Source organism: Numida meleagris, chromosome 19 (genome assembly GCF_002078875.1).
Source record: "Numida meleagris isolate 19003 breed g44 Domestic line chromosome 19, NumMel1.0, whole genome shotgun sequence".
Classification (NCBI taxonomy): Eukaryota; Metazoa; Chordata; class Aves; order Galliformes; family Numididae; genus Numida; species Numida meleagris.
This window is the reverse complement of record NC_034427.1, coordinates 1,719,255-1,742,997: the sequence shown is the minus strand read 5'-3', so window position 1 is coordinate 1,742,997 and position 23,743 is coordinate 1,719,255. Positions and strand designations below refer to the sequence as shown.

Genomic DNA, 23,743 nt, shown 5'->3' with positions numbered 1-23,743 from the left:
AGCCTTTGACAAGAGGTTTTCAGGAACGTTCTGGTGACTCATCCTCAGCACAGGGGGAAGCCTGCGGCCCCATTTACCTGGATGGAAAATCAAACCCTCCCGCTAGTGCGTGAGAGGCGTTGGGTGAACCAGTTGCTTTGAAAGGAAATTTCATCCTTCTAGGAGATGTTTAGTCTTTAGGGCAGGCCTTGGTAACCCGCACAAGGCACAGCCTTCTTTAAAGACAGCGGTGATTCCCCCTCAGCCTGCTGAGGAAAGGTGGATGTGTCACTCAAGTGTTCGCAGGGCTCCAGGGAGGATGAAGGAGCAGCGGGGTCTGACCACAGCCCCCACCCCCTGCACTGCTCAGGGGGAGAGGTAGGAGATGCTGAATGGGAGGAAGGTGTTTTTAGTTTGCTTTCGGTTCTCACTGCTCGAGTCTGTTAGCAATAGGCGACAAATTACATTAATCCCCTGCGCTGAGTCTGCTTCACCCGTGACAGTAATTGGTGAGCGATCTCCCTGTCCTTATCACAACCCATGAGGTTTTTTCATTGTATTTTCTGCCTGCTTTGTTGAGGAAATGCAGTGAGAGAGCAGCATGGAGGTGCTGAGCTGCCTGTCAGCGTGAAGCCACCATGCCAGCCATGGCACCTCGTAATTCCAGCATCCCGGCATCACCAGGGAGAGCCAGCCTCAGCACGAGTGGCTCGGGGAGGCTTGGTAGTAGGTTAGATGCAGAAGAGTAGTTTCACCATTCAGAGAGTGACACCTTCAAAAAGCAATAATGAAAACCTCAAGTCAGAAGCAAAGAACAGAATCTATGGGGATACCCTAAAATCTCTGAACTAGTGCATTCTTCCATGCTTGAACACCCGACGTGAAGCAAATTAAAGGTTTCAATCCAGCTCCTGGTGGAATAAGTGCTCGCATCACCACTGGCACTAATTGGCTCCCTTGTTAGCAGCCTCAGAACTCAGGCAAGGAGCAAAGTGCCACCCTGCCCAAATCTCTGCAAGCCCCAGCAGCTGCAAGATGGCTCGAGGCAGGGAAGTGTGTCCTGGCGTCCTACCTCTTCTCGGGATCCTACCATTAAACATCACTTTCCAGGCCTGCCAATTTCACATTAAGTTCTCTTAAAATTTTTCTGTTTGTGATGGAAATGTCACCCTGACGGATTAATTGAGCTATAACGTATGCAAAGTAATCTGAAAAAAGAATGTGGTTGCCTTACCCGGTGTTAATGCTGCAAATAGGTACTGCTGCCTGCAGTGATGGCTGTCTTGAATGCTAAAGGATCGCAGTCCTGGGTGAACCAAATGAGGCATTTTAATGGGGAAAAACATCATTCTCAGCTCACCTACAGGTGAAGGAAGGAGAAACATCTGGGAAGTGGTTCTGTGGTGAGTACTGTGGTTCATCTATCAATATTAATAATAACACATAAAACTGTGACTTGCATATTATCTCCCAATGAACAGAAGACAGAGACTGAGTTCCATGTAATTTAATTTCAATTAGTGCATTGGAGCTTTTTAAAGAATGGACTATATATTCTTCTACAGTTACTCACAGACTATTAAACACAATGCAGAAAAATTATTATGTAAATGAGAATTATCTTATTGGCTTTAGTATCTTTCTCTCTCTTCCTTCCCCAGGTAATTGGGTAGGTAGATGTTGGGAAAAAACAGATGATGGGAAACATGAATAATGAAATCTCTGCAGCGCTCTTCCCTTTGACACAGAAGCCCAAAATATATGTGTGTGTCAGTTTAATTTAATTTGCCGTTAATTAGCTTAAATAGTATTCTTACCTTCCTTTGCTTTTGCTGCGTTTCTGTCCAGGCTCTCATTAGGAAGTGTGATGAAGCAGGTGCTTGTTCAAAATACGTAAGTGCCTATTTACATTACAAAGCTATTCCTAGCACTCCTTGTAGAGGAAATTGAAGTCTTGTCCACAGATGCAGTTGATGGGAGAAGGGAAGCAGCACCTTGTTTTCACATGCTTAAACCCCAGAACACTAATTCCCTGTACTGCTAAGACAAGAATTTAAAATAGAAGGTACAGAAGCATCCAGCAAATAAGCAGGTGTGAGGCTTTCTCCAAAGTAAGGTGGACAGCAGACCATATGAGGTCCTGGAGGATTTAGATGTTCAGTCCCCATCCATTTCTAATGTGTGTAAAGGACTAACACCTAGACAGGGATATGAAGATCCCCTTTTAATGAATGTTTTTCAAAAAGGAAGTTACCCATTATTTAATTCAGGTCAACAAAGGGAACGTAACATTTAGGCTTGATTTTATTGGTGTGCATGGGCAAACAAAATGGGAAGAGAAAAAAAAGAGATGGGAAAGGCAGCAGGGGGGGAAAAGGGCACAGAGAAAGAATCCAGTGCAGGGCAGCGTGCTTTCACATATTGATATGGAGAAGTTATAAATAGAAACAAATGCTTACTTGCAGAGCTAATAAGGCTCGTGTTGAGAAGTGAGCAATGTGATTCGTTAAGAATGGGAGAAGGCAACTGCTCTGAAAAGAAGAAAATACTTTGAAGGGACTGAGAAAACAGAGGAAGTGCTTTGGGTGCAAGTGTGCTCAAGAAAGAGAAGTTCAGCAGCTCTCAGCCTTTGTGCCATGTGCCCCTGTGCGTGCAGAGTCCAGCAGGAAGGGCAGAGCAGAGCAGTGGAATGGGATGAGTAGCTTGGGGAGAGGAAAGCTGCCTCTCAGCTCTTTTGTTCCAAGCACTGCAGAACCCAAGCAAAATAAACATGGCCTCTCTCTTGTTTTCAGTTCAGCGGCCTTTCCAGCTTCTTGATTTCATTTCACACAAGGAAGAATGTCTAAACCACAGCAAGTACCCTGGTTCGGTCCCCAGCTGTCCCTGGTGTGGAGTGAGGTGGCAGCGCTGTCAGATCAGACCTTTCCTCATCTTTGTCTTCAGGAGGATCCAGCTCTTTGGATGCCTCCATGACTTCAGCATTGTCTAAGAAGGAAAATGGTCAAATAAGCTGAAAAATAAGTGTAAAGGCAAATGTGGAGGGTGGTAAGAAAGAACAGCTGTCCTTCTCTTCCAATTGCCTTCCAGCTGAGCTGCCTGGAGCTCGTGAAGCACAGCGTTTCTGTGTTACACTGGGAAATCTTCTCTTTCTGCTGGGAAGCTCTGGTGCAGCCTAAGAAAATAACTCAGAAGTGGCAGCTGGGAGAGCAGTAGCAGCAGCTCCCAGGAAGGGGGTTGAAGCTGTGTCAGCTGGTGAAATGGGCTCTTCATCCCCCCCAGTGACCTGCCCTTGGAGGTGAGGTTCATCAGGCCCCATCCCTGCAGGTCACTGCCTCTGTGCTCACAACACATGGCCAGTTCAGCAGCAACAGCTGAGCCGAGTTGATGTTTTGATAGGTCATGATGTTGGTACACACTACGGTTTTGTAAAGGTTAAGTTGAATCACCCCATTGGGTGATCAGGGTTCTTCGTTTATACTACTGAGAGCAGCTGCCCCACCAGGTCTGTCTGAAGCCCCAGGAATGTACCTGTGTTGTCCCAAACCCCATCTCTGCAGCAAAAGCATCTTCCAGCGCAGGGCACTGGGAGAGCTGGCATGGTGACCTGTCTTGCCCATCCACTTTCTTCTGCCTCTCCTACCGCTCATGTGCTCTGTGGGGTATTGGTCACAGTGTAGGCTGCTGGGGTCTCCTGCCCTCTACCTGGCTTCTGCCTGTTTTCTGGCTCTGCTCTATCAGCTCATGCTGTTTCCAAGCAGCCTGGAAGACCATTGCAGCAGATGTCTATACAGTCAATTTAGCACAGGTTTGATCCTCCTCCTGGGACCAGAGCATCAAGCCTTGCAGCTCAGGCTAAACTCCTGCCTTGGCTGGAGATCCGCAGGGAAGAAAAGCCCAAGCTTTGATCACAGGAGCTGCATTGATAAGCTGTAGGCACGGTTTAGAGCACTCTAGACCTCTCTCTCCTGGGCTTCTGCTTCCCCTCCTAGAGCAAATGCCCCCAGACATCACTCAGCAGCAGAGAGACTGTCTGATTCCCCATGCACCTTCCCCTGGATTTGCTGGGAGCACTGGAGAGATGACTGCAAATCTTCAAAGAGAGAGCAGCACGTCATCCTATCCTGCAGCACTTGCTGCTGGGTATCTGCACTCAGGATGGAGAGGGTCTCTTGCAATAGCTGTGACCGATGTAGCACAGCATGGCTGTGATTTTTGCGGAGGCAAAACCCCACGTCTGCTTAGCAAACAGGGGATTTTGTTTAGCAAAAATGGGATTGTGTTGTCCCAGCCCATCAAGAGGCTTGGCCTTGCTATGCGCTACCACCACGGATGGCTTTGTAGGGCAGATGGAGATTGAGGTCTCCCCAGTCTCCCCTAACAGCTCAGTTGTGAGGATAACCTGCAGAGAGTCCATTTGTTCAGGCTGCCCTATGATCTGATTTCACACTCCATGTTTAGCAGAGCGGCTCTTTCCCCTTGAGCAGCTTTATGCGCTTTGCAGTTACTTCTCTAAAACGACTTAGTTATACACTTGGTACATGTTATTTTGAATTCTCTTGAAGATCAAGGACACTACAAAGCCAGCAAGATAAAATTAGCATCCGAGATGTAGCCCTTGCCTGGTATAAGAAATGCAGATCAGCCTCACTTGCAGTGAACGCTGGAAGGTGAATTTCATTTATGTCTTCTTTTCAGTAGACCTAGTTCTGCCATCCCTATTTGTTTTGAGTGTCACCACAGCCCATAAGCTGTCCCGGCAGCTTCTGCAAGGTTGCATCCAAAGAGAGGTATCAGGCAGCAGCACGGGTGTGGAGCTGGACCTCAAACTGATGAGAAATCAGTTCGTTTCAATCAGTTCTTATCTACTTGTGGTGTGATAAGCGGATGTTTCCAGGATTCAAACCCGGCTCTGGTCCATTTCTCTACAGCTCTCGGGAAGCCAGTGCAGTGCCCAGACTGAGACTGTAAAGGGCTGTTAGAGGTGAGAGCACATGCAGAGCACAGCCTCAGAAGCGACCTGAGAAGTGCTGTGAGGTGGGAGCCACTGGGGCACATCAGTGCACATTGTCTGACACTCAAGAGGCATCTGGCTGCAGTGGGTAAGTGCTCCCAGTGGGAGGAAGCAGTGGGTGCTGAAGGCCTCTTCAGCACGGCAGAGGTGAGCCTGGCAGTCTCTAGAAGAAGCAAGACCCATATTCTAAAAGTGAGATCAGGCCATCATGTGGCTCACCCCTTCTGGTGCACCCCTTCCTATCCATCTGCATTTGGTTGTGAAATGCCCTGCTGTCTGTCTGCAAACAAGCTGAAAATGGGCAGCCCTTACAGCATTACTTTGGTCCCATCAGAGCTCATGGGTGCAGCACTACCTTCTCAACCTGGACCAGGAGGCAGCTGCAGGTTTACTCACACACGGAGACCTGAGTCAAACCCTTGGGCTCTGCAGTCTTCCTGCTGGACAGGTGTCAGAGCATTAACCCCAGAAGCAAAGGCTGTGTTTGAATCTGGTACATCCTAATCTTTTCACCACGGAGGGTCATACAAGGTGACGGAGTCAAAGGGACAGGGGGGGTAGGCAGACAGGAAGAAGAGCAGCAAAGCTCCTGGGAGGTGTGGGCAGGCTTTCAGAGGGGACAGGCAGGATTAAAAGACCTACGTTCAAAGCTGTTGAATAGCTGCAGACACTTGACTGGTCATCCAGAAGTTAAGGAGCCCCTTACTCCCACTGAAGAAGGAGGCACATTTTCTGTCTCTTAGCAGATATTCTGGAACAGTTCCATTTTTTTCCATGGTGTTCAAGATGATTTACTGAGTAAGCCCTAAGTTGAGTCATCAAATAGCATAAATGGGTGTCAGTCCCTTGATCTTCATTGATTCCTATCCATTTATGCCAACAAAGGATTATCCTTTCAAGAAAGTGGCTATGAATATCCAAGGCAAAGTTGTTTTAATTGGACTCATAGGTAATGTGTTTCATATTTCCCAAGTGAATCTTCAGTAGGATGCATTCAAATCCACTTGCAGAAAGTTACTGACATACTTAAAAGTAGGTGTTTCTAGGAACATTGCTGTCATTTCTGCTAGTGTAGTTACAGCAAGCCAGCAAGAAGCAATGCAAAGGCAGTCGATCTGGAACCACTGCCACTGCCATCCATGCAGTAACAACCAGGCAGGTCTCGGTAGTATCATATGCAACTGCTTTCTCCGTTAATGAAGGTAATTTTGTGCACTGAACTACAGATGGATGCACGCCACAAACTTCATACCTGATCCAGGCTTCAATATCTGGGCTTTCAGATCCAGGTTTTTTTGCTTGTCCCATTACAGAAATAAGACTGCCAGGGAGTTTTCAATCTGGGGCCAACTTCTGCTGGCAAGTTGGATTCAGGCTGATGCCTCCCTACTTTGCAGAATACACTGGAACACTTTGCCCTTGTTCAGAAATCCCCAGACTATAGTGCAGAGGAGGTGTTCTGTTTGTGAAACAGTCCTGCACCGCTGCTGCTCGTAGGGCATTAAAATAATAAAATGAGGACCCAAAGGAGAGAACAGGATAAGCTGCCACAATGAGAGCTCGCTGTCCCAGCATGACAAGGACTGGAAAAACTGATGAAATGCTGATATTTTAAGGATTTCTGCTGCTACATTCAAGTATTTCTTTCCTAGGGAAAAGGATAAAGTCCCACAGACTGTGGATGGCTGGGGTTCCCCATATAGTGATAAGTACCCAGCAGATTTTCTGCCTAACTGCTGAGGCTGAAATACCCAAATAAAAGACAGCCAGGAGACAGGCAAGGCTTGGGATTTTCATTTGTGAAATGCACAGAAAAATAAGCAGCCAACAGTTCTCGCAAGTTTGCTCGCTTGCCTTCTCTCCCTCCCTTAATATCTGTTGGATTACCAAAAATAGTTTAATCCTATTGTTTATTCTTGGTACTCGGGCTCCATCAAAGCCACTCAGTGTCGTGCTAAGCACTGAAATGCATGCGAGATAGATAGGGCCTGTCCCCAGAAGGTCAGTAAATACAGGAGATAGGAAAAATAAATAGGCAGTTTCAGCAGCATAAAGAAACAGGGAAATGACTGTGATTAAAAAGAGAGACTGTGAAGAGAGGGATTGTATTTCACCTCTCCAGCATCTGTCTCTGACAGCACCAAAACGGTTTACTTGATCCCCAAGTAAGCATCATCTGAGGCCTCACACTTTTCTTTCTGCTCTTATTTTACATTTCACTATCTCGGTGTTTTCAGATGAAAGTAGTCCTGCTCCAATACATTACTGGAAGTGTGTTTTTCCTCTGCTGCCAACAGATTGTTTCCCTGCTCATCCTCAGCACTCGGCACGCAGCGGCAGCAATACGCCTTTCATTAGGTGGGCCGGGATTGCTCTGCACCCTCACAATGGCTTCCTCCTCTGCTGCTGGGATTGATGTGAAGGCAATTGCAGTGAGTTCCCTTACCTGTCCTAACACAAAATGCATCCTTGTGTGGGTACACCCACGCATCGCTTTGCACTGCCTGCTTTCAAGCTGATGTGGAATCTGTAGGGAAAAGGGGAATGTTATTTGCCAGTTAGGTCTACTAATTACAGGACGTGATTTTTAGAAAAAAGAAAAAAATTGTTTTCACTTGCAGGCTTTGCAATCTGTTTTGAATTAGGAGACACTCAGGATTAGAAAGTGTTTTCTCATTAGAGCAAATGTCATAGATTTAAAATCCTCTTCATTTAAATTCCTCCTGATGTTCTTTGGCTTGAACAAGAGAGCTCTTAATGTCCATTTTAATTAAAGCATCTCAGTGGGATTCCAGCTGGGCAGCTAATGACAACAGGTCTCTTAGAAGTGGACATAGCCCAGCTGAGAAGGGGAACTCCGTGGTGGGAGCTTCAGCAGAAGCCGTCTTTTTTTTTTGGTTGTTCGTTAAGGAGAAGGGCTGAGAGAAACACAAATTAAGGTCTGCTTAGAAAAGTGATCCCACACTTAAGGAGGGCACAAATACCACATGGTATGTGAGGTGCTGCCTGGAGGTGCTGGGTTCTGCAAAGGGCTGCTGCACGCTTCCCTGAGCCACTCTGTGCTTTTCTCCCCTTGCTGCCGTGCCTGTGTGCAAAGCATCAGCAGTTAGCAGGATTGCTGGCTGCAGGCTTTAGCATCCCACCCCTGCTGTCAGGTTTCTCCTCTTTTTCACCCACTGCCCCTCAAATTTCTCATTTCTTTTCAGGTAAAAGTTTGGTCTTCCCATCTCCCCAGTCAGTTCCTATGAGAGCAATACATAAAATGCTGGAAAATAAAGCATCATCTCGGCAATTTAATGTTGGTTTCCTATAATATGGAAGAGGGAAGAGGAAAGCATGCAGATGGGGAATTGGGTTGTCCGGTGCCTCAGTGCTCTTCTTTCCCAGCCCAGATAGCACTGGTGCCCTCCTTTCCCTAGGAGCAGGCTGGGACACTGAGGAGGGAAGAAGCCCATCCCCACCTCCTCCTCAGAGTGCGGTTGTGATCCCAGATGGAGCCAGGAATGGAGAGGTACCAGAAGGCCATGAGCCAGCATGCAATGCGAGTGTTGTGTGGCCAGCATGTCTCCACGGGCAGCGTGTGCGCTGAGAGAGAGGCAAACTGCACGGTCAGATTCTCACCAATGGAAATCAGACACCTCCAGTAAAGTCAGAAAATTCACCTGGGTTCACACCAGCATAGTGTCTGGCTTGCTCTCTCATTCATTGAGTGATGAATAAATCCTGAGACAGTTAATAACAAAAGACTATTAAGATAAGATTTAGTCTTCACTGTTCTTGTGCTTCCATGCCCTGCCATTTGTCAGGCACTCAAATCAAGCACAGGAGATGTCAGTCCAGAAACACTGCTGATCCCTGTCCTGGTGGCAGATCTATTGGTCCCCCCCAGGGGAGGAATAGTGCTACCCGTGCAGCCGTGTTTGCCACGTGCCACCAGCAGTCCTGCTCCCTCCCTCAGCACTGCCATTTATACCCATCACCTTCACGTTATAGCTCATAAACGGTTATTGCTGTCGGAGCTGGGCAGTTTTCTGGACCAAAAAGCACCGTGGCCTACAACAAGTTAAGCTTTCTGGAAGTAAATATTCTCAGCTCAATTGTTTAACCTCCCAAATCTAGGCAAAGAGGTTCATTTTGAATGATGCTTCACTGTAACATTCTTTATTTGCTCCTCACTCCCCACCACGTTCATTGTTTTTCATTCTTTCTTTTTAGAGAGAATCCTGTTTCTGCTCTCATGTTCACAGCTTACGAGTTGCTGAGTATCTTGGTGAGGAGGAGAGTGTGTTTAAGAGTATCTTTGGCGATGGTAAGAAAACATACGAAAATAAGTGCAGGTTTTGTTTTCAGACCATCTTCAGCTGCATGTAGTGTGCAGGGCTGACACAAAGTGCGCAGCCCTTCCCCATGAGGATGGCTGTATGCATACAGCAGGGCCACACAAGAGACATCTGCTTTTTGAGGTTGTGTTCACTGAGTGTTTCTCTGTTAACATGGAGGTGGATGAGCCCCAGCTCCATCCCCCCCTCTTCCAACATCCTTTTATTGCTTTTAGAGTGGCTTTGAGATGGGGTGGAAAAAGAGATCTGACAGCGGTAAGTTCCAAGGTCAGTGTTGTTCACCCGTCTCTGTCATCCCACTGAGCTCATAAATTGGCGTTAACTCCTCCTGCAAAAAAAAAGACACATATAAAAAGAGAACCTTGTTCACACTTGGAAGCATACCCATTGCTAGGGCAGACACTGTGGAGCATGACTCCAGCAGGACTGCAAGCAGAGACAAAACCCAAAGCCCATTCGGTCCAGCTGTGGTCCTCAGCCCCTGCCAGCAGCCAGCCCTGCCACCTCGAGCAAGCAGGAAAGAGCCACCTTACTGGGCAACCTCTTTTCTTTAAACAACATAAAACTCACATCTATTTTTTTGTTTCTCTTTTATTAGAAATCCACTTTTGCAGAATGATAATTTATTCATGTTCTTTAAATAGCTGCCTATAGCAGGGCTTCCAGGTGTGGAAAGCACAAATTACTTAGGACCCTCTGAGATGTGCCCCAGCCCCCTCCACTAGCAGTTCTCTTTAGTGAGATTCATAAAATCTTTTCTTGTTGCTGCAGGTTCGCCAAGGTGTGACTTCGGAGAGAATTCTTTCTGTGTTGACACTGTTGCTTGTTATTCTTTCTGTACTGGCGGAACAAAATGAAAAATTTATTAAAAACTGAGAAACAAAAAAAGAAAACAGAAAGAAAGAAAACCACCATCATTTCTCTAGCTCCCAGCACAAAAATTAAATGTAGGAGATTGAATAGGGCTATGGGGAGAAAGCGGTGAGAGGGTTAAATGTCTGAAGGGCTCATGGCCATGCATTCAGTGTCCAGGACAAGCAATCCATGTGGATAAAAAGGAGTGCTCTCCTCCTTTCCAGGACACTGCTTGCTTTCCTCAGGAGGTTTCAGCAGGCAGTGACCCCTTAGCAGAGCTCCGGCAGACATGCAGCCCCGAGCAGATCCCCAGCTCTGCAGCTCAGTTTCCCCTATATCCACCCATTCTTGCCCATGCTGGGGACAGAGGTGGATGAGGAGCATTGTCTGTGCTTCCTCATCAAGATCCCACCCCACACCATGGGAGCCATTCCCCTTGGGGCTGGCAGCAACTGTGCACGCTCTCCCACAGCACCCTTGCATCTATGCTGGGACATCACAGGCTGGATGGGGGGCTTTGTAAAGCAGTGACACAGCAGCTGGACGCCAAAGGGAACAGAGGTGGGGTGCACCCTACCAGTACAAGGGCTGTTCCTCAGCAGTCTTTCCATGGACCCATCCTGCAGCCCTAGCAGTGGCTTAAGGAGGAGATAAAATGCAGCCCCTCACTTGCAGGTGATAGAGCAGCGTGCTGCTGGTAAGCTTGGAGCAGGGTGTCAGCGAGCAAGGTGTGCCCAGGCTGTAGGAACAGCGATCTCCTCGGCATGCGCTGACCTTGCTGGCACAGCACGTGCAGCTGGGATCCACGGGATGTGAGACGGGGTGCAGAGCCAGAGTGAGTCCTGCAGTCCCCTGAGGGGGCTGGATGAGACCGCCAGGGCCCCTCCAGCCTGAATTCTCCTGGGGAGACTGAGGGGATCCTCAGTCCTCTTCCCAAACCTGCTGTGGGTTTGCTCTGCACGGCTGCAGCTTTTTCTTCTCATGGTGGGTCTTGATTGCCATGATTACTTCTACGATACTTTTGCACCCCATGAGGGTGACAGACCTCAGAACTCACACCTAAACATTTTTAAAAACTGAAAAACAACAGAACAAAACACTTGCCAGGATCTCTGCTCAGGAATGTCACAGGAAAAATATAATTCTTTTTGTGATCAAGAAACTCAGCTTCAAAAGCATCCAAACTGCAGCTCTCTGTTGGACACCTTTCTGCAGGGTTATTAATAAGAAATAATTGTTTTAAGTGCAGAAAAGTGTGTGTGCTTTCCATTCTCTTCCATAACCCCTGCATCGTTTGTCCTTAATGAATAATGAAAGATGCTTTTGTATTGCTTCCCACCCATCGTCTTTAAAGTGATTGTTAAGCAATAATAAATAAGACTTTAAAGAAAATCAGGTAGAGCTGGTTTAGGACCAAATTTAATTCTGAACTAATATGAACTAATATGAACAGCACCTGCTTCTAGAGGAGTGTAAGGATGTTACACGGGCTTTTGATGCTGGTGAATTTTGGTCAAAAAGCTAAATAATTGCTAAATTGTTCTGAAACACTGTTACATAGCTCCGCAAAGGTTAGGTGGTGCCCCTGGGTCCTCCTCCCGGGGGAAGCTGGCAGCTGCGGTGCCCAGGACACGCACTGGCTGCACCGTCCCCCTCCCCATGAGGGGTGACCTATCCTGGGAAGGGAAGCCCCAGCAGGAGGCTGTGTTCTGCAGAGAATCACAGAATCATAGAATTGCTCAGGTTGGAAAAGATCTTCAAGATCATCAAGTCCAACCACAGCCCAACCATACTGCCCTAACTAACAACCCACTGCTAAATCATGTCCCCGAGCACCACATCCAAACAGTTTTTAAACACATTCAGGGATGGCGACTCAACCAACTCCCTGGGGAGCCTGTTCCAGTGCTTAACAACCCTTTCTGTAAAGAAGTTTTTCCCAATATCTGACCTAAACCTGCCCTGGTTTAGGTCCCTCCTGTGACTTGAGGCCATTTCCCCTTGTCCTGTCACCTGTCACCAGTGAGAAGAGACTAGTCCCGCTCTCGCTCCAATCACCTTTCAGGTATTTGAAGAAAGCAATGAGGTCTCCTCTCTGCCTCCTCTTCCCCAGACTAAACAGCCCCAGTTCCCTTCGTCTCTCCTCATAGGGCATATTCTCCAAGCCCTTCCCCAGCCTTGTTGTCCTTCTTTGGACCTGCTCCAGCACCTCAATGTCCTTTCTGTACTGAGGCGCCCAAAACTGAACACAGTACTTGAGGTGGGGCCTCACCAATGCCGAGTACAGGGGCAGGATGACTTCCCTAGACCTGCTCACCACCCCATTTCTGATCCAAGCCAGGATGCCACTGGCCTTCTTGGCCACCTGGGCACACTGCTGGCTCATATTCAGCCGACTGTCCATCAGCACACCAAGGTCCCTTTCATCAGGCAGCTTTCCAGCCACTCCTCCCCAAGCCTGTAGGGTTGCCTGGGGTTGCTGTGACCAAAGTGCAGGACCCGACACTTGGCCCTATTGAAACTCATACAGTTTATCTTGGCCCATCGATCCAGTCTGTCCAGGTCCCTCTGTAGAGCCTTTCTACCCTCCGGCAGATCAACACTCCCTCCCAACTTGGTGTTGTCTGCAAACTTGCTGAGGGTGCACTCAATCCCCTCATAAAGATCATCAATAAAGATGCTGAATAGAAGAGGCCCCGGTACTGAGCCCTGGGACACCACTTGTGACTGGCCACCAACTGGATTTAACTCCACTGACTGCAACCCTTTGGGCTTGGCTATCCAGCCAGTGTTCCACCCAGCAGAGCATATGCCCATCCAAACCACGGGCAGCCAGCTTCTCCACAAGGATGCTGTGGGGGACAGTGCCAAAGGCCTTACTGAAGTCCAGGCAGACCACATCGACAGCCTTGCCTTCATCCACTAAGCGGGTCACCTTGTCATAGAACGAAATCCGGTTTGTCAAACAGGATCTACCATTCATAAACCCATGCTGACTGGGCCTGGTTGGCCTTTAATTCATCCATGATGGATGGAAGCCAAGATGTCCTGCTGGGAAGCCAACGCGCTTGTGCCTCTGCCTTCCTTGGCAGCCCACTCTGCAGAGGAAAAGCCAAAGCTTGAATGGGATTTGTGTCGCCCAAGAAAAGACGAAGGCAAAAGAAAATAACGGTGAATTCTTCCTGTCTGATTGGTAGGAGCACAGAGACCCCAGCCCACGCTCACTCAGGTTGTGGTACCGGCAGGAGACCTCACCTCACCAAGGGGGTTCTTAGTGCTGAACCGTCTGGGCCTCAGAGCTATCTCCTTTCACAGAGCGCGCTGGTGAGAGCTCACCTCAAACACTGCGTTCACCTGCAGGCTCCTCGCTGCGGGGAGGACATCCCAGACACTGGGATGCTGGAGTGAGCAAAGAGCCCAGGGCGGGCCGGGGAGCAGAAAGAGCTCCTTCCAGGAGGGGTTGGGACGGGTGAGGTGGCAGAGCCGCCGGGCCTGGAGCTGTAGAAGAAACGTGTGGCTGTGGCATTTGGGACATGGTTTCACGGTGGGCTCATAGTTAGGTTTCATCTCAAGTGTTGTTTTTTTTTTCCCCAGCCTCAGTGAGTTCATGCTTCTGTGAAACACTTTACTTTTGGCAAGAAAACACCTGTTCACTGAGAAAAATCCGTGAGCACGAGACGTAGCCGAGCAGAGCGCAGCCGGCTGAGAGGAGGCGGGGACAGGCAGCACCCGAGCACCGCAGGAGCCTCGCAGCGCGCTCCTGGAGCCGCTCTCGGACCCCAGGCTCATCCCGGGGCAGCGGGCGGACACGGGCCGCTCTCTGAGCGCGGGCCGCCGCGATCCTCCCTCAGCACCAGCGCGGGGCGGGCAGCGCAGCCACCACAGCCGGCACTGCACCCTGCGCCGCGCAGCCGTGGTTCGGCCGGCGGGAGGCGAGGGAGCGGCGGGGAGGGGCGGGCTCCGCTCCTCCTCCTCTTCTTCCTCCTCCTCCTCCTCCTCCTCCTCCTTCTCCTTCGGTGCGGGCAGTGCTGCTGCGCGTCCTGCCGGGGGTCCCGCTGGAAACGGGCGTTTTGCTGCACGTGAGTTCGCTTTTTTTTTTTCTTTCTTTCTTTTTCTTGTTTTTTTTTTTTTTTTTTTTTCCTCCGTTCAACCTTCCGTCCGTTCTTATTTTATGGATTTATTTTAATTCATCTTGTGAGTTTTTTTCCCCAATCCGACGTTAAGGGGGGGGCGGAAGAAGCGCGGCGGTGCCGGCACCTTTGGCAGGACCAACTTTCCGCGCTCCGTGCGCGGGCGCTGAGTTGGGGCTGCGCGGTTCCGGGCCGGGCGGCGTGGGGAGCAGCGCGGGTGCGCGCCTCTGTTTGCCCGTTGTGGTTCTGGGTTCTTTCTGTGCGGGGAAACGAAGAGCTCCTCGGGCAGCCGCTCCGCCTTCTGGTGGTTCTGCCCGGGCTCTAAGCGGAGACCGAAGTCGGCGGCGTCCGCGTGTTTTTGAGGGGGAGAAAAAAAAAATATATCGTTCCCCGCCCGCAGCGCCCTGAGCTGGGCGGTGAGGGAGCGGCCCCTGCGAGGGCAGCGCTCGGGCCGGGCCCCGGCGGCTCTTCTGGCCCCGAGCGGAGCTGCGGCCCCGGGCCGGGCGCTGCGGGACCCCCGCGCCGGCTGCGCTGAGCGGCGTCCGCCTGCTGCGAGCGCCGGCACTGACAGCGCTGCCTCCTGCCCGCGGCGCCGCTCCCGCTTGCGCTTTGCCCAGTCCTTCCTTCTGCACTTCGTTCTGATCTGGGCTCCTCGCTGTTCTCTTTTTTTCTTTTTCTTTTTTTTTTTTTTTTCTTTTTTCCCCTCTCTAAAGCAAAAGGTTGGGAGGGGAGAGAGAGTTTTTCTGAGCAAAGCAGCAGCGGAGCTGCTGGACAGGGATGCTGTGGATGTGTAACTCGGAAGACTGCCTTTATTCGGTTATCCCAGAGGAGCAGGGCGATGAGCGAGGAGCCCGTGCCAGAGCCGACCCTCGGGCTGACACACAGCATCTGCTGTGCTCCGAGTGACAGCGTCTTGTGGGGTTTGTTGCTGTGGGTTTGGCTTGGCCGTGCCTGGCGCTGTTCTTTGCCGGGTGCAGGTGGTAGGAGGGGTGTGCGTGTGGCTCACAGTGCCCGTGGAGCTCTGCCTGCACTCACTGCTGGTGGGGCACTGCTGCCACTGCCTTCAGGGAATGGCTCAGCCAGGGAAGGTGGGTCTCCGAAGAACCGCTTTCGTTAGAAAAGGCAGGTGCACGGCAGTGAGTGCGGGCAGGAGGTTTTATTTAGGAGTTGTAAAGAGAGGAGTAAAGCTCTTGACAGAGAGCAGTTACCTGGAATAAGCGGTGGGACTCAATCCTTCTGAAAGATCAGAATCTAGAGCACTGCCAGCACCGAGAGCTTTCCAGCTGCCTGCGTCCCGAGTGTTTCAGTGAAGGCAGCAGAACTTCTGGTTGTGTTCCTTGCTGATGGCTGCGTTAGGAGCTCTCAGACCTAAAGGAAACTGGCGTCTGCTCAAGGGGAACGGTCTCTGGAAATGAAAATGCTTGACATCCTGCAGATGCTCGGGAGTTGCACAGGACTACGTGCATTAATTACATGCATTAGGAAGGGCTGTGTTTACCTTGAAGAGAATTGTGGCTTTTCCTTTCACACCCCCTTCCCATTGAGTTGCTGTCCTGTGTGGTGCAGGGCTGTGTTCATGGTTTTCAAGGAGCATGAAGGCATTTCTTCCAGAGTGACCGCAATGAAGAGGCCTTGTGGGGAGAAGAGAAGCATCAAGGAGTCCATCTTTGGGCTCAAGTTATGATTCCTTTACATCTACTTGCTCCAGTCACAGCTCGAGGTCTGGAAAGGTTAAAAACACCCAGAAAAGCACGCTGGAAGAAATGCACGTAGCAGATGTAACTTCAGAATAACTGTCACCAGAGGTTGCTGAGGCATTCGTGAACCAGCTGGGGGAAAGCAGGGGGGGGAGGAATCATCAGATCAATAACAAGTTGGCTGTTTTTTTTTTTTTTGTAACTGCAGAGCTTTAATTGTATCGCTTAACAAGCACACATTTAGGATGATTTTTCATACCTGTGTTTGCAGCCGGGGCTAAATCTGCGGAGTTCACGCTGATGTGGGTAATCTGAATCAAGCTGAACAGCAAAGAGCCTCTTAGGAGAATCTGAAACCCAGCAGGCATTTTTCAGACCTGAGTTATGTCACTTTTTTTAGAGGTGCCTCAGGCAATTGCATTTTAAGAAGACAAAGCTTTTGTTTTCCAGCTGGCCTAGAAAAATAGCAAGGATGAATCCAAAGCAAAGGCTTTCAGAAGTTGTCATTTGCGATTAAGTTGATTTTGCAGTTGTGCACAAGGATGCTGCTGCCTTCCTTGCAGTTGTGTGAACTGTGTCTATTTTTATTTTTGCCACCTGTCCTAGTCTACCTGTTTCTATTTGATTCAAGTGAGTCATGTTAGTGAGAAGCACTAACATGAGTGTGTATTTAATTAGCGGGTCAGGTGTCTGCTAGCTGCATCTCTGATACAAAATTAATTGCGTGTACTTTACAAGGGGCAGAACAGAGGTGCTACAAGGGCAGGGATTGTCAGCTGCATACCGTTCTGCATCTAAAATACTGGACCTCTCAAGGCGAAGGCGTGTAACAATGAGCAAGGACTACTTTCCTTTGCACATACTAGGGAATCCACAGTTTGCATGGAAACAAGAAGTATGCATGCTAAGAGCCGAGCTAAAGCTCTTCTTGTGGCTTCTGGTGTTCCCTGCAGCTGAAAATGATGGCAGTTAGCATCCTGTGGCTGCCAGGCTGTGAGCTAACAGCAGAAGCTGCATCTGCGGAGCCTGCAGCCTGAGCTGGGGGCATGGAGGACAACACGGGGGATGCTCCAGAACAGATGAGGAGAAGTATGTTCCTGCATTCTGTAGTTTTCTAAGCTCCCACTGAGGTCTTCTGTTCAAGAAATACTGGGAATATTGGTGATGACATATTTTTCTTAAAATGAGAGCAGTTTCTCTCTCAGGAAAACCTAACAATCTTGCAACAGCATCGACCCTATTAACACGGTCCAGAGCTGTATGGCAGAGGAGGAGGCATCTTGGGAATTATGCCCTCAGACTTCTGTTGCGTGCCTGGCTTTGTTCTGGATGTCCAGGGGAAGGCTATAAGGGCAGCGTGAGTCATCGTTTTGGCTCCCGTGTAGCGCTAACACAGCCAGTGCTGCCACACTCCGTACTGAGGTCACTGTACCTTCCCATGGGGGAAGGTCTGGGAGCTGATGCTCCATCTTCAGGGGTGAAGCTCCTGCTGCTTCCATGGGAAAGCTTGGGTCCTGCTCCTGCAGCACCAAATAGCATTTCCTTAAGACAATACCCTTTGCGATATGTTGAAACTGAATGCTGACTTGCAACAAGATATGCATGAGGTGAGGCTTGTTCCCTGGCTTTACAGGGAAGGGAAGGCTGCCCCACTGATTTCAGGGGCCCTGCGCAAGGTGCCAGGTGCCAGCTTCAGTGGTGTTCCTGCACCTCCAGCAGCCCATTTCCTTTACTCAACATATCCCTTTGTAGACTCTACTGGTTGCCTTGCAAACAGTCGTTTTTTTTTTTTATTATTATCTCTGAAAAGTCTGTTTTTAAAATAGAAAGCACGATGTTAGTTGGTTTTCAGAGGAGAGGGATGAGGTAAATAGCACAGGCACCCGCAGGCTGCGTCCACATGAAGTCAACAATTCCCAGGTGAAGTCTGCAGCGTCGTCTGTGCATGGTGTGGCACGGTTTGGAACAATAGGAGCCGGAAAGTGGCAGAGTGTTATCTGATGCCTTTGCAAGCAGCTCATATTCAGACAAATGCAGCCACAATAGGAATGAACGTGAACTCATCTGGTCGCTGCTGCACGCTGCAGAGGAATGGGCAGCTGGGATGCGCTGGTGAGAGCGGTGGTGAGACAGCTGAGCACATCCCTGCCGTGCTGAGATGGAGTGACCGTGTCCTGCTCGGTCCCACTGTCCCTGGGAGGGAACGTCCTTCCCACAGGGATCTGTGCCTTACGGTGGGTGTAGTAAAACCCAGAAATATGGGTGGCTTCTGCTGAAAAAGGTCTCCTGGTGTCTGTGTGAAGGATGGCTTGCTCTGGAAGCTGGGAGCAGATGGACGCTGTGATTTATATGTGGATTCCTGAGCTGAGGACTGGAGCGGTGAAGGGCACGAGGCAGGGGAGGTATGGCTGCTGCACTCCTCACGTGGCTCCTGCTGCCTTTCTTGGGCAGTTTGGATCTCCTCTTTCTTCCCGCATTTAGCAAACTCTTCTGGGAAGCCGTTTGGGGAGCACTTGTGAGAAAAGTGCTTCTTCAGGATGTGGGATGCGCTGGTTCTGCTGGCTGCCCTGCAAGGGGGGAGGGCCTTGGCTTGGTGGGGAGGTCGGTGTGAGCCCCACGTGTGGGTGAAGGCGGGGGGGGCAGGTGCTGCTGGCTGGCTCCCAGCTGAGGGCTCTGCGTGGGGGACTGCACCCCCCTATGGCAATGTGCCACAGGAGAAATATGTGCCACAGGAGAAATAGCATGGCAGGGCTTCTTGTGGGAGTTTGTAACGGCTGTAAGCACCGCAGAAATCCTCTTGAGCCTGTCCAGCCTCTTAGGCTTCGTTCTTTTTGCTCTGGCTACAGAATTTATTCTGAATCATGCTTACTCATTTCAATGAAGCAGTAAAACTTTGCCTTGTACTCAGGCTGCCTACATCTGGGGTGAGTTTGAGAGGTCCAGTGCACTATGACCACTCCAGGAGCTACCCGTGTCCTGTGTTTCCCTGCAGGCATAGGAGCCGTTCCTGCGGATCACATTGCAGGAGTGGAACCAGTTTGGAAACTTCAGGGTCTGTAAAACCACTGGGGAAGCTGTGGTGCAGGTACTCTCACACAGCCCAGGTGCATTGTTTCCCTCCAGCAGCTATGTGGGGCACAGGGGAAGGTGAAGAGAAGCTCCTGAAGGTGAACTGCTGCAGGATTCCCTGCAAAACCCACACCACTGAACAGCTTTGACAGCACCTGGAGAGCGACTGCTGCCACAGATGAGCATCCAAAGTGGGCACGGGTCTTCTTTACTGGTAATGAGGAGTGGTACTTGCCTGCACATGGTCTCCCAGCTGCTTTGCTGCAGTGCACACAGTGTTTTCAGGGAGGTGCCGGTAATAAGCTGGGGTTTGGTAGTGCCTCCTGTGAGCAGAACCACGCCTGGTGGCAGGAGAGGGACAGGAAGGGCTTTGATGGTTTTAATTAACATTGTTGTGAGGAAGAAATTAAATTGGGTCTCTCGCCCTGCTCGTGTGCCGAGCAGGGAGGGCTCAGGCCCCCTGTGCTGGGCTGTTGGCTGCCTTCTGTTTGCATTGGAAAAAAGCAATTGTTGTCAGCTCCTACCCAGCTCCTGTGCCCTGGCTGCTTGTTTATTTGGGGCAGATTATTTCCAAATCACTTTGAAGAGGGGCTTGAACATTGATCATCTGGGATAGGACTATCTGTGTTCTGTCAGCAAATGTTAGGAAGTGCATGGTAAATGACCTCCCTTCCCCAAATGAAGGGCTGGGTACTGCCAGAGAATGGAGCACTTGGTGCGGGTGTCCACTTCTAGAGCAACCCCAGGAGCTGCTGGCCTGTCTTCCCTCAGCTCTGAGTGCTGGGCCTGCAAGGTGGGCTGGGCTGTGGGGGGGGGGGGGTGCACGGGTGAGGCAGACTTTCCTCTGCATGCACTGCTTTTATTATCATTTCAGTTTGCAGATGTCGTACCACCATCCAATTTTGTGCGCTTCTAGCCGATGATGTATGTCTGTTCAAGTACTGCTTTGCAAGAGGGGAAAAACACAGTGCTCGTGACCTCAGAATTGATAGATTTTAGCCTTGTGTAGTGCAAACATCTATATTTTACAGCTTGTTGTGAGGAAGCCGTGCAGGGGATTGTGGCTCAGCAAGTGAAAACTAGACAACCCTGTCCATGGCAGGGGGATTGGAACTAAATTATCTTTAAGGTCCCTTCCAACCCAAGCCGTTCTGTGAGGAAGGAACCTGCTTCAGGGAGCTTGGGCCCTGGGCTGGTGCTGGGTGGCTGCTGCTGCTGCACAAATTTATCTGTTTATTTTGCCTCCAGAGCCTTAGTGTCGTGAGCAAGGGGAGTCTCTGGCAAGTAGACTAAAGAGCAGCTGGTAAAATAAATGCAAAGTGATTAATCTGCTTGTTCTTGCTTATTCCTTTAATTTTATTTCTGTTTGTGGTCTTTATCATTCGACCAGGTACCAACAGTCTGGAGGCCTTACGTTCATATCTTTGCATACAGTACAGTAGTATCTGAGGATCCGTGCCCAGAACCAGTGAGAAGGAGCTGTGGCTCTGGAGTTTAGGCTCTAAATAGATAGGAGGTAGGAGGGCATGTGACTGGGTCTGACCTTGGTGGTAGTGGAGCTGGGAATAATGCCAGCTCCCCGTGCTCCCAGCTCACCCTCCTGGAGGTTTGCTCTGCTGCTCTCACAGCTCTGCCCTTTCACCCTGCCTGCACCAACCTCGTCTACGGGCAAAGCTGGGGAGCTCTGTGTGCCCAACCCCAGCCTTCCAGCTGTCCTGCCTTTCCCTGCCTTTCTCCATCCTCGTAGGTTCGCCCTGTCCTGGTTCCTTTCCTCATGGAGGGGCTGGGAGCCTCGGCAATGCGTGGCATGTGACATTTAGCACAGGAGCATAGCAGTCATTTTAGCGAGGCTTAGCACTGGCTTGCAAGGAGATGACCCTGTGCTAGAAACCTGCCTTGTGTAGGAACACGGCTACTCTGCCGGGACAGCACCGATTTTGTCTCATATTGCTGTATCTACTTATTTTCCTACCTTTTGGCTCAGGATAAAACTCTTACAGGAACGAACACCTGGCAGGGTGGCCTGTGTGTGGGCTTTCTTTTGGGATAGGGGGGCACTAGAATGAGAGCTGGGGTTTGTGCAGTACTTGAAGGGAGCTGGGAGGTTTTTAAGCTGCCCTGAGCATGCGGCTGGGTGTGTGCAGCATCCCCCCAGCTGACTTGCTCGTGATGCTTTCAGCCTTGGTACAACAGCTGTATCCTAAATAATCTTGAAAATCATCTGTAGAAAGAAAGGTGCAATAAGAGAGAGACGTGGTGATGCCCAGCTCCCATCTGAAACCCAGTGCAGCCCTCCAGCGCACGGCTGCCTTTCCTTCACATGCTTTTTCCAGGCAAAGCAGGTGGTGCTTAATTTTTTGCATAAGAACCCACGGCATGCTGCGTAAGGCCGCTCACATCTGTGCGCGCTATGTAGGTCAGATGCGTGCTCATCGCTTTATGAAGACCCAAGCTGACAGCGTTCCCTTCCTGCGGTGGCGGGGAGGACGGCCACGTGCTGCCTCTGTCGGGCGCGCTGCCGAGGGCACAGCCCCGAGGGGACCCGCGCAGGTGAAGTGTTCTCCTTGCCACGTGCTGGCGGGTTCGTGGTGAGGAGCCTTATTGATGAAAGATTAATGCACGCTGTGTGTCAGGGGGTTGATGGAGTGTCACATCAGATTAGCCTTACAGTTCAAAATACTAAATGCTTCTGTGCTGCGCGTCTAGCAGATGCCTTTTGCTTTGCTCTGACTAAAGAGCGTGTTTGCTGGCCTCTCAAGTCTGTGCTGCTACTGCTGGAGTTATTAAAACACAAATCACTCTCCCTCCTCCTCTTTCCCCCCCCCAGCCAATCTTGTTCTGGTATTTCGTGACCTTTTCTCACTTAGGTTCTGTTGGTGGAGGATAAAATGAGTTGAAAACAAACAACTTGTCTTACACAGAAGCATGCCAGGAGCACAGTGTAGCACAGAGTCTCCCGTTTTGCTTTGATGGACGTGGTGCCAGGGACAGACGTGTTTGTCCTGTGGAAGGTGCTGTACCAGGGTAAAAGCAGTGGGGATCACAGATTAGGGCTACTGCTGATCTCCTACTGGAGCTGTGTCCTCTGAGCTTTGTTTGCCTCCAGTCCTGGCAGATGGTGACCCAAGCCAGCCCACTGGGCTTGTACATGTTGTGCAGTTCTTACGTCTTGAAGCCGTGTGAGGATGCAAAGACTGGTTCTCTCAGAAGCAAAACAGAAAACCTGGGAATGTGACCCCATGGGACCCTAAGCATCCTCTGAAAATTGATAAATAGAGGATCAGTGGTTTATTTTAAAACTGAAGAGGAAGCTTTGAAGTTCCCTCTCTCAGGAAGCCTTCAAGTAGCATCTCTGCAACCTGAATTACATTTCCCAGGTGAGGTGACCTTGCGAGCAATCGTAATGGAAATGGGAGCAGACAACGATCAGAGCGGATGAGGATGGATGGATGAATCTCCTTATGCAATCCAGTGTGGTGTGGAAGGTATCTCTAGTATTAAAGCTGATCTGCAAGACTATCGAGAAACATCCGAGATAAAAGAAGGGCTGTACCTGGTGTTTCTTCCTTCAGCACGTGACAGGCATCCCCGAGCACTGCCTGTTTCCTTAGAGTCTCAGAACTGGGTGTGAAGTTCTGCACGCTGAAGCAGCTGGATGAGTAGCTAGCACTTGAGGACCTCTCAGCAATGAGCAGGTCCTTGCAACTCAAGTAGTACGTGCAGGCAGGTGGTGAGCACTAAGGCAGCCCTGGCTGTCATCAGTTTAGGAGCATTGGTCCTGGAGACTGGGGAGGGGTAGTAACAGGCACCAGCGTGGGGAAGTGAGCTCTGGACTTCGTGGAATTGCTTGGAACAGAGACACAAAGGAAGCATTTGGAAAGAAAATGGAGAAAAACATCTGCACGTCCTGTGCAGGGCTTCTAGCTGGAATCTCAGCGTGTAATACGTGAACTGAGCACATGGAGTTGGCTCAGGACAGATATCTCTGCTGGAGAGACCACCTTGCTGAGTGCTTTCTGGCTGTGCTCAGCTGGAAGAAAAGGGGCAAGATGTTTCCTATGGCTGCTCTTTCCCTTCATCCTAAATAAGATGAAGTGTGCATTGTTAGGGAAGCTCCTGAGTGCAGCCAATCTCTCTTTAAGTCCCTGCTGGCCAACTGAAACTAAGAGGAAACTAATGAAATCCCTATTGTTGCTACATATTTTTTTGACCTTTAAAGGGAAAATGTGCTGGTGAGTCAGGAGACCCTCTGGGAAATCTGTTCAATTTGTTTTGGGCAGAAGGTGAGCTGAGATGCTGTGGTGACAGTAGCAGTTTAAAAATAAAGGCAGAGATCAGAGCGGTGCAGAAATCTTGCCGTGCTGCTGTCTCTAGTTTATGCACAGGCACAGAAGTGGAGTCCCCAGAGTTGTCAGGTGGCTCTCAGCTATTCTGGTTACAAAGCAAATAGAGACACTGAAGTGTTTTGCAATTTTCTCCTGACTTGATTCTATAGACAAGGTGTAAAATTCTTGTTTTCTGAGCATAAGAAAGGAGGTGAAGAATGCCGTTCCCTGCCCTGCATCTACATAAGAAATGGAATGCTGGTTTTGATCAAAACAAGTGAACTTGAACATTTTTGAGGCAGTAAGTGCAGTTTGAGAGTAGTTGGGCTGCAGCTTG

General features: G+C 49.9%; 1 protein-coding gene and 1 long non-coding RNA gene across 3 annotated transcripts in view; one reads left to right on the top strand and one right to left on the bottom strand.

Annotated features, from left to right (window-relative positions):
* Nucleotides 304–1,935, bottom strand: LOC110407981. The gene is made up of 3 exons (XR_002444116.1): nucleotides 1,797–1,935; nucleotides 1,214–1,339; nucleotides 304–751 (listed from the first exon to the last, which is right to left on the bottom strand). It is a non-coding gene; the product is annotated as an uncharacterized LOC110407981 (long non-coding RNA).
* The window catches only part of RALY (RALY heterogeneous nuclear ribonucleoprotein), a 116,693-nt gene continuing 107,080 nt past the window's right edge, over nucleotides 14,131–23,743 (top strand). The window contains exon 1 of one of the 2 annotated variants that reach the window (XM_021416727.1): nucleotides 14,131–14,264. The gene's annotated coding sequence lies outside the window, so the exon portion shown is untranslated. The remainder of the gene's footprint in view (nucleotides 14,265–23,743) is intronic. The other variant, XM_021416728.1, reaches the window with a different exon arrangement.